At 43.2% G+C, this 14,202-nt stretch overlaps 1 protein-coding gene across 4 annotated transcripts in view; it reads right to left on the reverse strand.

Annotated features, from left to right (window-relative positions):
- The window catches only part of RABGEF1 (RAB guanine nucleotide exchange factor 1), a 324,189-nt gene that overhangs the window by 209,367 nt on the left and 100,620 nt on the right, over nt 1-14,202 (reverse strand). The gene's annotated exons all lie outside the window — the stretch shown is intronic.

A 14,202-nucleotide genomic window follows, 5' to 3' on the forward strand; every position in this document is an offset into this window, starting at 1 on the left:
AACTGGGGAAGCAGAATCGAGTCTCGGCGTTGTTTTAGAGGCCTATGATTCTAGGCAAATCACTTAATCCCCTTTTTGTTTGATATAAACAAAGCATGTGACCCTGTGTAATGGAACTGGAACGCATTCAGGTCGAGTTTGGCACTATATTTTATGAACTGCAGAAAAATGCACTAAAAGGTCAAAATAAGGTCTTAACATTACGAAAGACTTATAGATACCTATTCATGGACTGGTTTGTACAAAGTGAAACCAGAAAACCCGGATAAATCACGGCTTTCCTGCTTATATTGTGTGATCTTAGGCACATACTTTATTCCACCAAAACTCTTTTCTCATTATCACATAAGAAAGCACTTGCAGATATGCGAGTTCAGACTACCAGTTGTAGAAAACTATCACTTTTAATAAGAACTTCAGTGCAGGGCTATAATGTGCTCTATAAATCTCAAAGCTTCTGCATGAATACACTTTTTTGAATTTGGAAAACTATCATATTTTGTGTTATGTGGGTTTTATGCTTTACGTAGCACATATTGTCACGGCTCAGCTCGATACTTGCTCCAAGATCTGAGCCAGTCCCTTGGCTCTTGCTCGGCTCTCCCTGTTAATTTGTTTGCTCGCCCACCTCTCCTCTCATGTACAGCAGTTAGTTACGTTTACTGTGCAGACCTGAGGTCTGTAAGAGGACAGATCTTCAGTGATTCGTTCAGAACCTTCAGGACCAGCGTCTTTCTCCCAGACGCGCTATGTTACACCTGGAATGAGACGAAGCACAAGATGGACGCATCCTGGATATTTGTTGCTTGCGCCTTCTCCTCAGATATCCTGCATGACCTCCTCAGAAGTCTTACTCCAGGAGGATGGGGGTTGGTTTAACCCATACTCCCACTAAGGCTCCAACCATTCATTCATACATGCCTAGTGTTCCCCCATTCCATGCTGAAGTAGCTAATCCAGTACAGGTTTATCTGTGCATTCTGGTACTTGGAGTCTTGGCCCGGGATTATTTGGACTACAAGTATCAGAAAACAAAAAACACAAATAATAACCTGAGCTGAATGAGCTGCTCTCACATAAAAATCAGGCAACTCAAGAGCTCTAAAGTCCTCTCTCTGTACTCGGTTCAGACAGCCTGATCTTGACCCAACACTCTCTGCACAAGAGAAGTCTCACTGTACATTTTACTGTAAAGTTGACCATTTGTCATATCCTCTCTAAAACTCCGGTATGTTTGGGAGCCGAGCCCAGATAATCTAAACCCCAATATTCTGAACACCCCAATTCTTTCCCAATTAATTCCGCTCCAAAATCTCCATTAAATCTAGTGGCCACAGACTACAAATGAGAACACATACAGTTTGGTTGAGTATATAAATGAGGAAACACTAATAACGGAGTTCTAGATACAAACTGAGGCAAAAATGTATTTATTACAGAAACTTTAGTAAAAACATGCCATGAAGGCTCAAATACAGTAATACAGAATCATAAACTTAGTCCTAATTAACAAGTCTAATCAAAACCCAAAGAGTCAAACTCATAAAGACTACCAACAGCAATCCTAGATGGTAAATATAAGTCAAATGGACAGTCTCAGGAAGGAAAATTCACCCAGCATAAAACGGAATCAAAAAATTAAAATCCCTAGAAAACCAGAATGAGCCCACTAATACCAAGAAGCTCCAAGAGCTATTTTTTATACAAATCAGATTTCTATTAATAGATTCTGCAAATTCAGCATAGTATGATCATGGTTAATGTCACAGTGGCAAATCAGAAACAGCAACGTAATATTTTAAATCTATGTAATTATTTAACACTAACCCATTTCTAAAGGTAAGAGAAATCTTCCATTGACTCTCTCAGTAACTGCACTCCGCAGATGGTCACCACAAAGTGAAACATTTCTTAACAATGACGCATAGAATTAACACCAACTCAACTTCAGCGGAACTTCTAACAGAAGTCCTTGAATATGATATGGCACACGATGGAAGCTTAATTCACTATACACACTCCCTAACATTATAGTTCATTCCAAGTTATTGACGTCATTCTCTCCATGCTCCGCAGAAACCAGAGGAGAAATGGTTTGCAACAGACTACTGATTGGGAAGTGGAATGAGCATGAGAAAGGAGCATAACACCCTAAACTGTATCCATATTAACACAAATGGAGTTTCATACGAAATGTGGCATAACTACTTGACGGTGCTAATTACATTTCTAGGTGACTCAGTAAATTAATTTCAAGTGCAACATCTTTGATTCACTAATTACGACTTTGCATCATTAAAATCCCCAGATTTAAGAAATAATTTGTACTGGCTATTGCACATTTTTAAAACGCTGCATTTGTATCACAGCTGTAAAATCTGTCTTGTGAGGACTGTACGCTCGTTACGTACAAAGTATGCTATGTATCTACTGTACAATGCTTGGACACCTATAACATATCAAAAAAGGTAACAAAGAATTGAAACTGCTGAGTTATAACATTTAATTTCCAACTATGTTTATTAAAGGTTCAACAATGTTGATTGCAGACATTGCTGTATTTAATATCCAAATGTCCATCATTATGTCCACTATAAGGACTCACACCATATACATATATTAACACCTCCCCAAACACCTCTATTCATTTCTAATATTTCTAGGCTGACAAACCCCTTGGATAGTGCTGCCAAACCATGAACAAAAGCTCAGATCAAGCAAGAAGGCGAAGGCAAAAAATGAGCATATAAACAAACAGTAAGCCTAAAATAGCCTGTTTATTTTCAAGTTCAGTAACCACGTTAGACACCTTTCATGCCCTCAATTCTAGAGACGTCACTACCTCAAAATCCACAAGCCAGTTCTTCATCCATCCCAAACCACGACCCGCAGGTAATTAGGTACTTCTCTTCTTGAAAAGTAATGGTTGGACTTGGCCCTTTTTGGCTAAAGTTCCCTAAACATTTTGCTTTCCCTCAGACCTTTTTTCTGACATGGGGTTGCCAACTTAGGGCACTTTGCCACTGCTGATCAGTGTCAAACTCCAAGTGCTCCCTGTATAAAGTGTAATGGTAATTGGTTGTCCATGATTGGTATGGTTGCCTTACTAGTAAAGTCCCTAGTAAAGTGCACTATGTGTGCCAGCACTAATTGGGCCACCAACACCAGTAGCCTTAAAGAGGGATCTCAGGCCTGCCACTGCAGTGCCTGCACGCAGTTTGGTAAACTGCCATGTCATCCTGACAAGTGCACCCACTTGCCAGGCCTTACCCTTCCCTTTTTATGCACATCAGACACCCCTATGGTAGGCCCTAGGTACCCCCTTGAGCAGGGTGCAGTGCATATGAAAGGTAGGACATGAACTGAGGTGTGTACCATGTCCTAGCAGTGAAATACTCTCCATTTCGTTTTTCACTGTTGAAAGGCCATCTTTCCCATAGGATAGAATGGGGAGGCTGTGTAATATGCTTCCAGCCTATCTTCCCACAGTTTAAGAAGGAAAGGTGAAGTTTAGTGTGCCTGAACTCACAATATAACAACAAATCTTTTTGTGAAGGTGGTTTTGCATTATGTGTTTAGAAACCACTCTTTTAGAAGTGGCTGGGTTTTTGTGCTTTAACATTTCTGAGTGTCTCTGCCTGGTTGTGGATTGACAGTCTGGATTTGAAAGTGACAGGATCTGGGAAATGTCTTGACCCAGGGGAGAGGGTGAGACAGCAACAGGCTGACCTGCATCTAGAGTGTAAGGGAGTGAAGTAGCCCTGGAAGTGAAGAGGCCTGGGCTGCCGCCAAAAAAACAATAGCTCCATCCCCTGTTGAGTGATTAAGGATCCAGACCCCCACTATCAAAGGAATAAGGTGTAACTGGCAGGGAGACGCCCAGAACTGGTTTGGACAGGGGTCAGTGCCCCACTGAACACAAAGACTTCAAAGACATTTAGGGGTATAACTATGAGAGCTGAAGCCGCTGAACGTTGCAATGAAACTGCTTCAGACTGTAAAGGATTGAAACTACTTCGTGGTCAAGAGGAACCTCTGCCAAGGAAGAAACAGCTGAAAAGAATGAAGGAAAGGACTGACCCTTGCTGTGTGTTCTGGGGCTGACCTGCAGTTTGCTGATTTAACCAAGGAGAGGCTAAAGGGACTTTGCTGTGTGCTGTGTAAACAAAGTCGCATCTGAGGCCCAAGTCTCTCGGAGATTGAGGTCGCGTGCCCCCCCCCCCTCCCCCGCCACCACCCGGTAACATGTGTCGCCACCTGGGGCAGGGCTCGGGGACAGACGCTCTCGGCCTTTCCCATTCTCGCAGCACGAGCCTCCGCTCCAGCTCATATCATGGCCCGTACTTGCAAAGAGTGGCAGTACCGGGGCCGGAGTGTGAAGCTGCACTTTGCTTTACACCATAACCGTGTTGGGGGCAGATGTTGGCAGAAGCTGACCGCAAGTCAGTAGGAGTGGCATAGATACCGCCCAAAGCACCGTGATTGGTGCTGGAGCGCATTATTTTTGCATTACGAACTGCCTGATTGTTGCATTACACATTGCATTATTTTTGCATTACGAACTGCTTGATTGTTGCATTACGCATTGCATTATTTTTGCATTACGAACTGCCTGATTGTTGCCAGTCAGTCAGTCATAATTTCTTTATTCGGTTATTATTAAAAACCATAAAAGCATGTTAAAAATTCCCATCAACAATACAAAACTAAAAAAAAAAGTTTTACATGAAATCATCCATGATTAGGATGTAAGCGCAGAACCGAATATGCATATATTATTATAAAATACACACAATATAAAAACATTTCATATACAATAAACTAAAAATACATAAAAGGATCCGGACACATACACCTGCTTCACTCTCTACTGCCTTTTTAGGTCTCGCGCCTAGCGTTGCAGAGCACAACACTGCTCGCGCAGTGCGAGACCTCAAGTAGGGGGTTCTGAAAGCTGACCACACGCTCGTGCGTGTGGTCAGGCTTTCGCCGGCTTCAATTGCCTTTAGCGTGTTTTTTTTTTTAAATAAGCCACGCAATTGGGCAAAGGCGGGCGCATGTTCCGCCTTTGCTCCGCCCATTCCCATCGGTGTCTAGTATGCGCAGCAGCACGCGTTTGCCCGGCTGCTGCGCTCCCTCACCCCCACTCCTCTGTGGTGCACGCGCACCACTGCTTTCGATTCCGTGCTTGGATTAAATGTACTCGTAACTTTCCCTATAGCTTTCGCTTTGTGTCTCATTCATTGTTGCACACTGTGCAATTAGTGCTTTTGCCTTTGTAAGATGACCGCCGCTTTGAGTTCAATGCGACTTTCAAGCACTCTAGAGTTCTCGTCGATGAAGCTGACTCGCACTTCACCTAAATTGGGTGACTGGCTTTTTTAGTAGATGACGCCCTCAAAGTCACTTTTGTGAAGCAGACTTGCGCTTCACCTAAAATGGCCCCCAGGCTGATGCTGAAACTTACGCACTTTAGTCACACGGAGCAGAGTGCTTGCACATGCCTTACTTCCTTTGATATCCGGTCATCGTTGCGGCACGACCGCCTGCCCCTTCGCTGTGCGCTGAAGCACGCAGAGGAAGTCAGTCATTTAGACTGCACGCATCACCTCCCTTCATTCATTCATTTGGTTCATGGCTGGCATCAACGATCACTGCACGATCCTTCGCCGATCGGGACACGTCTTCTAGCAACTGTTGAGGTGTAGGTAGGACACTTTCTCCAATCGTCGCCAAATGTAGCATAGGGTTTGAATTACAAGTGTACACAGATCGAGTTAGATTTAAGTTTAATCAATACACCTCAGCCTGCCTCACAGCATCAGCTGACTCATCGCCCCTTTACATTCCAGAACACAACATAATGCCAGCTTGTAACACCTCATCTCGAGGCATGAAGCTTGCATGTTAATAAGAACTCCACACTCGCCTCTCAGTGTCTATTACGCTCACCAGCGCGTATTCGCCGCCGCGCTCCCTCGCCCCGCTCCTCTGTGGTGCAATAGGTCTCGCGTTACTAAATGTCTCAGTTATTGACATTGCATTATTATCAGCAACGCTAATAGCTCAAACTTTTACTGATGCGAGACCTATTGCATTGCAAATGCTTGTTGCCCTAACTGCTGCCACTAGAAAGCTAGCAATGCCGAACATTTCCCAAAGGTTACTCAACATCTGCAGGTATAAAAGAGCTGGTCTAGCCTGCAGAAAACCTTTGTTCTTTAAAATTGGAAGGATACACCGCCTGCGCATAGATAATAAAAATCGCAGAAAATGCATAGTGTCCTGTCTTGAGAAACAATCGCATGAGTAAGGACCCAGGTCATCTATCTTAGCCCAGCCTAAAGGGTCGGCCAGCAAAAGATGTAAATAATTAAACCTAAATCTCGTCAAAAGAAAACTGTGATGAGGCTTGGTGACGATGTCCAGGTAAGGCTCCATACAGTAGGAAGTTGTTAGGAGCTGGTGAACACGGACAGTAGGTTTCAGTAATTCTGTGGCCTCTCTTTCTAGTGATGCTATACGCAGAAATGAGGTCTTGGCCCACACGAGATCTTTTTCACATATATTTTCTGGATTGTCAAACAAGGTTGGGCGACCTAGCAACTCAGCTGTGCTCTTCAAATGTCTCAGCCACGGTATACTACTGGCCCGATCTAGAGCCATACAATCTCGTATGATCTCTTTGTTCAACTCTAAATCAGAATTAGACCAGATCGAAATCCATTTAGGAATGAGAGACCTTCTAACCAAGTCAGTAACATAGCCGAGCCCCACCTCTTGATGGATTATGTATGAGGATGTAGATTGGGGAACTGTAAGCAGGCTTCTTAAAAATGTATTTGACAATTTGGAGCTCAGTACAATTAGTATAACCCCAAATTTCTGCGCCATACTTCACAATGGCGATGCTCTTGGCCTTATATATATTCAGCATGGCCTGCATGGGCTTGGCGCCCAGCCTAAGGGCAAAATCAGGAACCGCGTTTCTTTTCGCCCTCCTTTGCTGGACCCATGAACACCTATCGCCGAATAAGACGCCCAGATACGGGAATGTGGAGACCCTAGTTACTTCGGCCCCGCAACAATAACGTTTTGGTTATCTTTGACTTCCCTACCAGGGTCGTGATGTGTGACTTAGACAGTTTTACTTTTATATCTAATGAGCCCAAAAAATTGGTGAAGGTGGTCAGCAAATGCTGAAGCCCCACAGCTATGCGTGTCAAAAGCGCCGCATGATCTGCATAGAGCAATGAAGGAATCTAACGAGTCCTTAAACAGGGAATGTCCTTGGCAGCTTCAGATAAAACAGTTTCAAGATGGTTAATGTAAAGGGTAAATAACAAGGGCGCCAAGATACAGCCTTGTCTAACTCCTCTTGTTATATCTATCTGCTGTGTAAGATTACCCTTTTGATCGAACCTTACTCCTGTCGAGAGGCCCCTGTGCAGGTCCGCCAGAAAATATTCAATATTCTTGTCCATCCCTATTTCTAATAATAGGTCCCAGAGCTTGGACCTAGTCAACCAGTCAAACGCCGAGGAAAGGTCCATAAAGGCAAGATGTAAAGTCCCTTTCTTGGCCATTGTGTATTTCCCTATTAAAAGGTAGCGGTTAAGACACTGGTCCATGGTGCCTCTGTCTTTCCTGAAGCCATATTGGAGATCTGACAGGACATTCCGCTCATCAATCCATCCAGTCAGTCAGTCTGCTGAGTACCACTCTCCCCATCACCTTGACTGTGGAATCGATCAGCGATATTGGCCTGTAGCACCTTAGATCCCCTCTATCGCCTTTTTTAAAAACAGGGACAATGATGGATGTTAACCACGATTTAGGCAACCCTTTTAGACATGCTATGTTAAAAACATTGCCAGTAATTTTGACCATAGATTAATATCTAACCTGAAAAGGTCCGCAGGGACCCCATCTGGGCCCGGTGCTTTATTACAGGTCATTTGAGCTATAGCCACAGCCACATCTTGTGCAGAAAAAGTTAGACTATATGCAACTTTTGGGTAGATAGGGCCTATATTAGCCTGATCAGGTTGATCCCCATAGATATGTTTATAGTGGGTAAGCCAAAGCTCTTCAGGGATGTTACACTCAGTCATGCTAACCCCAAGGTCAGAAAAGAAGGGTCTATTGACGATCTCCCAAAATTTCACGCCGTTTCCAAGCACATCCACAAACAATAAGTCGTCCCATGTTCTTGTTTGATTTCTGATTTGCAGATATGTAATGCCCGCCTATATTCGTATCTTGTCATGGCTATTCTACTTCTATCTTGGGGTATTAGTTTCAGGGCAAGTAATAATTTCCGCTGAGCTACTGAGCAGTTACAATCAAACTACCACTCTGCCTTCTGCACACCTTCTTTAATAGGTAGGGAGAGGGCACTATATACCGGTTTACAGATCTTCTCAAAAGCTGGAACAGTCGCCTCTCCTCCTTGAGTGCTATCAAGACAGATCGCTATCTCATTCCCTACAACCTTTATAATATCAGTCAAAAGAGGTCTGGTACTACGTTAGCCCATTTCAATCTACGCCCTTGATCCTTAGTTCTTAATATGGGTTCTGGGGCCCTAGTCTCCACTGCTTCTGTAGCATTTAAACAACCCCGTAAGCTAATCTAAATAGGGTTGTGATCGCTAAAATGCGACCATTGTACCACATAAACCAATACACGTGGAGATAGAATTGTGCTGTCAAATATATAATCAATGGTAGAAAACAAACCCCTGCCCATGAAAGTGAGAATACCCACCCCTTCTTCTGTCCTATTTGGGAGAACCAGCCCAAAATCTGCTAGAGTGTCCTCTAGATATCCCCCTTGCGTAGTGTTCAAAGTGGGTCTCTGAATTATCACCTGGACCAAGTTCATCAAAGACCTGACACTTTTTGTTATACAAATGGATGTTAAAGTAAGCAAGTAGAATACTAGAGAACTGGGTGGTTTGTTTATCTCTGTAAGTATCTAAAAAGAGACTAAGACTGCATAAATGTTTATTAATCAATAACTTATCAAAAGAATTATAAAAATGAATGATGAGAAACTTCGGTGCATGTGCTGGGTTAATCTCAACCGCTAAACAGTTCACTGACCCCGTGTCTAATTTACATGAACTTCCTGTTACTTTTAGGAAAATCATAGTCAGCAGACCGCCCTTCGACCGACCTGCAACCGACAGTTGCGCGACCTCCGCAAAGGAGGTGTACCCATCCAGCCAAAATGTGTTTTTCGAATCCCATGTTTCCTGGAACCCCAATATGTCATATTCCCTCACTAAACCAGACCATGAAGGATCATCACATGTATTCTTTAGGCCAGCTATATTCCAGCTTAAAATTTTCAGAATATCTGTCTCTCTTTCGATCTCCCTTATCGGTGTACTCCCGCGGGGGAAGGAGTTGATAGGTCTGACCTAGTACAGAATTATTATTTGCTAGTCAATCGTTGGAATCTAACTGGCTCAAAGGAGCAAATCTATTAATCAGTTCTAATGTATTCCCTAAAGGTATAGGGCCTGGGGCAACCCCAAATGTAGGCAATCTGACTGATTGTGGGTTCAAGGTCACATCAATCAAGTGATGCTCTCTGTGCGACCGCCTGGGGAGCCATCCTGTCTGTGATCTTTCTGTAAAGTGCCTAAGCTGGGGTACAGGTTTTACATCCGTATTTCTCCTAGGAGGGCGATAAAGAAGCCCAAAGGAAACGCTCCAATTTCTCTTGTGCTGCAAATACCATGTTCTTTAAAAAGCAAAGGGGCTACATTAGGCTGATTAAAGTTAACCACAATACAATCTCCATCAACTGTCTTCTAGCCCTGGCCAACCCACCCCACACATCTCGCCAAGATGATGTGTGAAGCTGCTTTAATCCCACCCTCTGACTGTCTTATACACCAATGGGTAACTTTGCGAATCAGTTCTTCAGAAGACTCGCTAATATTATCTTTAAGATATGGGACTCCTACTAACACAGCTGAAAGAGGGGTAGCCTCACGGGGGCAGGTGAAGCCTGCATTTGTTCCCCTGCCCTTGTGAGGACTGCATATGCCTTGCTCTATGAGCAGAAGCTGCTAACTGTTCAGGCTGTGTTTGAGACACTCTAGGAATTAAAGGAACACCAACATCAGGATTATTAGAGACTCAATTGTTTAAATCCAACATAGGGTTCTCAAGATGAGAAACAACATATGTCGCTCTGTGGTAAATAATTTAATTACCGGGACTTAATTTGATACAGAAACATAATAAAATAGCTCAGTAAATAAGAGGCAGAATCCGTGGTATTAGAGGTTCGGAATGGGCTTTATTCCAATGGTCGATTATAATCGGTTGCTCCAGGTTCCATCACCACGAAGGTTCAGGAAGTGAAGTACATACGTTATTGACAATCAATTACTTTTATACAATAAGCATTACAGTGAAGCAAATACAAGAGGCGTAACAATTGATAGTGGAGATAATATATTCATACGTAGCAAAGATAGGCGTAACTGGGTGTGTTTAAAGAACGTCATCAGATGTGATGTCATAAGAGGGTGGTTACATGAAAGAATTTCGCAATGTCAGCAGAAATACTTGGCAGAAATTCGCGCGCAGCAGCATGACGTGTGATTGACGTGCAGCTAGGGGGTGAAGGGGACTTGACATTTAGCTCTACATGTGGCGACAAATGTCTGGAGGGTCAAGTCAACCTAATCCCAAATCATATCTAACATCCTATGTTTAAAGAACTATGTTATCCAAAAGAGAGGCCTTCTTGGAGTAGAATCTTATTCTATACTGACTATACTGACTGTTAGTGCGTGTACAAGCGTCTAAGTGTCTACACTAGATGCGAGGGCAGGAATCTTCCATAGTAACAGTGCTATGAATTACTTGCATAAAGACAGAGAAGCCGGGCCTTTGCTCAGTAGCTGGCAGAATGTTTACTTAAGCTACTAGACAGGAATGCATTGGGCAGGGAGCGGAGCAGATAATTTTCGAAGGTGAAATACAGTTCTTGGCAGGCAGCAAGCTGATGTCAGACATCGAGAGCCGCGCAGAGGATGAGACAAAGTTCATGGTCACAGATGCAGGCTCGGACTGGAGCTTCAGAGACAGAAAGCAAGAAAAGCTTGATGACAGAATCAGGGCCTACTTGCCTGGACTGTAAAATGGCATAAGTGAACCATATAAAGGCGGTGGCCTTTCGTACTTAGGAATGGAATATCCGGCCCATTCATGGCGGATCTGAAAGAGGACATGTTAACGGTGGACGCACATGTATTTGCGTCTTCATAACTGGAACTGGAGGAAACATACATGTACTTGTAACATGCACATAGAACCGTTGGGGTCCAAGATAGGGGACATAACTGATCATAAAAATCCATATTTCCACATTCCCTCCTTGTCCCCTACTTGCCCGTCAAGAGATATCAATCTTCATTAATCCATTGATCTGTTCATATAGCATCATTTGTTCTTCTTTCTTCTTCCGGAATTTTGAACGAAAATCTTGATGTGGAATACACGATGTGGCACACAGACCACAAATCGCTGGTCCACATTGTAGGCATAAGCAGCAACTGAATAGTATGAGAAAGCCAATACCTAGGAAGGATAGAACTCTCCATCCCCAGGCTGATAACACGCTCCAAAACCAACTGGACCAAGTCCAGGTGCCTGGATTCTGGTGTATCTGGCTTACAATCTTATGAAGGTGCGTTATAGCTTTATATACAGATGGCGAATTTTCTGGTATGAAAATGCAACAGCTTGATCCGATGACCCTACAAGCTCCGCCCCTATCGGCCAGGATGACGTCAAGGACAAGACGATTTTGAAGCACAACAATCCGCATAGCAGACTGCTCTTCTGTTAAATTGCCTAAGGCGGAAATAGTTTCGTTCACTACTGCTTCAAGGGTTCTAGTCAATCTACGTATCAGCTTACTATTAGTAACGGTACCTATATAGGGAAAGAGACCTTTATTGAAATCTGTGTATTTTTCCCATGCTGTTTCAGTGTAGTCGACTATTGGGAGATCTCTCCTTTCTCTATTGTGTACTAAATTAGTATTTCTGTGATAATCAGGAGGAGCTAGGAAAACAGGTGGCAAAAGGAATCCAATGTAGCAAGTACCATCCCAATCTAGAGGCAAACGTACATATGCCGTCTGACCACATATAAAATAGGAATGGCGGGAAGCTCTAAATGTAGACTTGCCTTGATCACTGAACTCTATTACAGTGGTGCATCTACTATGGCCCATATGTATGGAACCATTCTTTCTTACACATAATTCACCTTTTACTGGAAATACTGACATGGCGGGCAAACTTGGATTAGCTTCGGATTCGACATTCAAGATCAGGAGATTAAGCGTAAAATTACCTAATCCATATACTTCATTTTCTAGATCAGTTCCTGTTCCTTTGGGAAGTCCCTCCTTGTTGGGGTGGCAGACTTTAAGTAAAACTAAGTTCAGATTTCCCCATACCCCATTGTCTTGATAAACTGCAGAGTTCGAATCTTGGGAATTAATTAAACTAAACCATGCTCCACAGGAGCCGTTGTGTGTGAACGGGTATGGAAAAAGAGGTAGAATTCCTTTATAGTTCTGATAGGGAGGGAGTCGGCCACATATCCAACAATTTGTAGCATTGCTAACCTGATGGGAATGATGTAACATACTAATAAAAGTGTTATTGCGCAGCGCAAATCTGTATGACAATTCATGCGGAGGTAATTCACTAAAAGAATGTTCAGCAGTAATATTATAAACATGTCTAGAAGTAGGATAACATATGTGCAACAATATACTTGCAGTAATTATTAAAAGACTTAGGAAAAACGAAATTAATAACGTCACTGTACAATGACTACGCAGTGATTTACAGTACGCCTGTCGTTTCAGCATTTTTCGGGTGTATTCTCTATTCAGGTCCAAGGGATACATGTCAGAGACAATTCAACCGCTTCACCTCGGAGAGGACTTAAACAATCAAATTGCTTGACTGATTGGACCTGAGCTTTAGTTTATAATGTTCGGCATTACTCTTTTCAACAAAAGGAAGTTTTGAGTCAATGGGTGAAGACACACAAGGTGTAGTTTTTATATCTGATGGTAGTCCATAAAATTTCTTGATATGACTTGAATGTATCCAGCCTTTTCTGCCCTCGATCTTCACGGCTGTCCTCGTCGTTAATAACACGAGCTGAGGCGACTTCCACCTAGGATCCAGCTGAGTCTTTCGATCGAAGTTTCTCACCAAAACGAGATCCCCTGGAATTACGTCATGGGGTTTCACTTCAGTGTTGTTAGGAAAAGCTGCAGCTACCTGTGAACGACAAGATTGTAGTGCAGACATCAAGGAAGCCAAATAATCTGTCAGCATATTACAGTCAATATCAGTTATTTTACGTGGTATAGGCGTCCCCCACATATTTGGTGGTCTACCGAAGATCACCTCATACGGGGATAGCCCTGTTCGAGAGTGTGCTACCATTCTCATGTAAAAGAGTGCAACTGGTAATGCTACTACCCAGTCGACACCTTTTTCCCTGCATATTTTGGACAGTCTGATTTTCAAAGTTTGATTATGTCGTTCCACGAGACCTGCTGCCTCGGGGTGTCGGACACAATGAAACTTCCACTGATATCCTAGCAAAAGTGAAACGTGTTTCATTAATTCGGATGAGAACGGCTGGCCGTTATCTGAGTAGACAGCACATGGTAAACCGTACCGTGGGAAGAATTCTCGAACTAGCTGTTTGGCAGTAGTCGGGGCAGTGTAATCTGAAACCGGGTATGCCTCCGTCCAACGGGAAAGAGCACAAACAACTACGAGAACATATTTGAATCCTCGACATCGTTCCATCTGGATATAATCCATCTGGAGGACTTCAAAAGGGTGATCAGGAGGCTGAAATCCACCCTGCTCTACGGGAATGCTTTTTCCTGGGTTGAACTGACAACATATCATACAGGTACGAACTTTTTGTTTCGCTGCTGCTCGTAAATGCTTGTTGAACCAAATATGTTGAATGCTGTCTAGCATAGCTTTCTCTCCTAGATGCGCTGGACTATGGACAGTGTTAATAATGACTTGGACCATTGAATCAGGAAGGAACCACACAGATTTTTCCTTCGTCATCCATCCTTGATCCGTTTGGATCCCTCCTAATTCTGTCCATTTCCTTATTT

Source organism: Triturus cristatus, chromosome 3_2 (genome assembly GCF_964204655.1).
Source record: "Triturus cristatus chromosome 3_2, aTriCri1.1, whole genome shotgun sequence".
Lineage (NCBI taxonomy): Eukaryota > Metazoa > Chordata > Amphibia > Caudata > Salamandridae > Triturus > Triturus cristatus.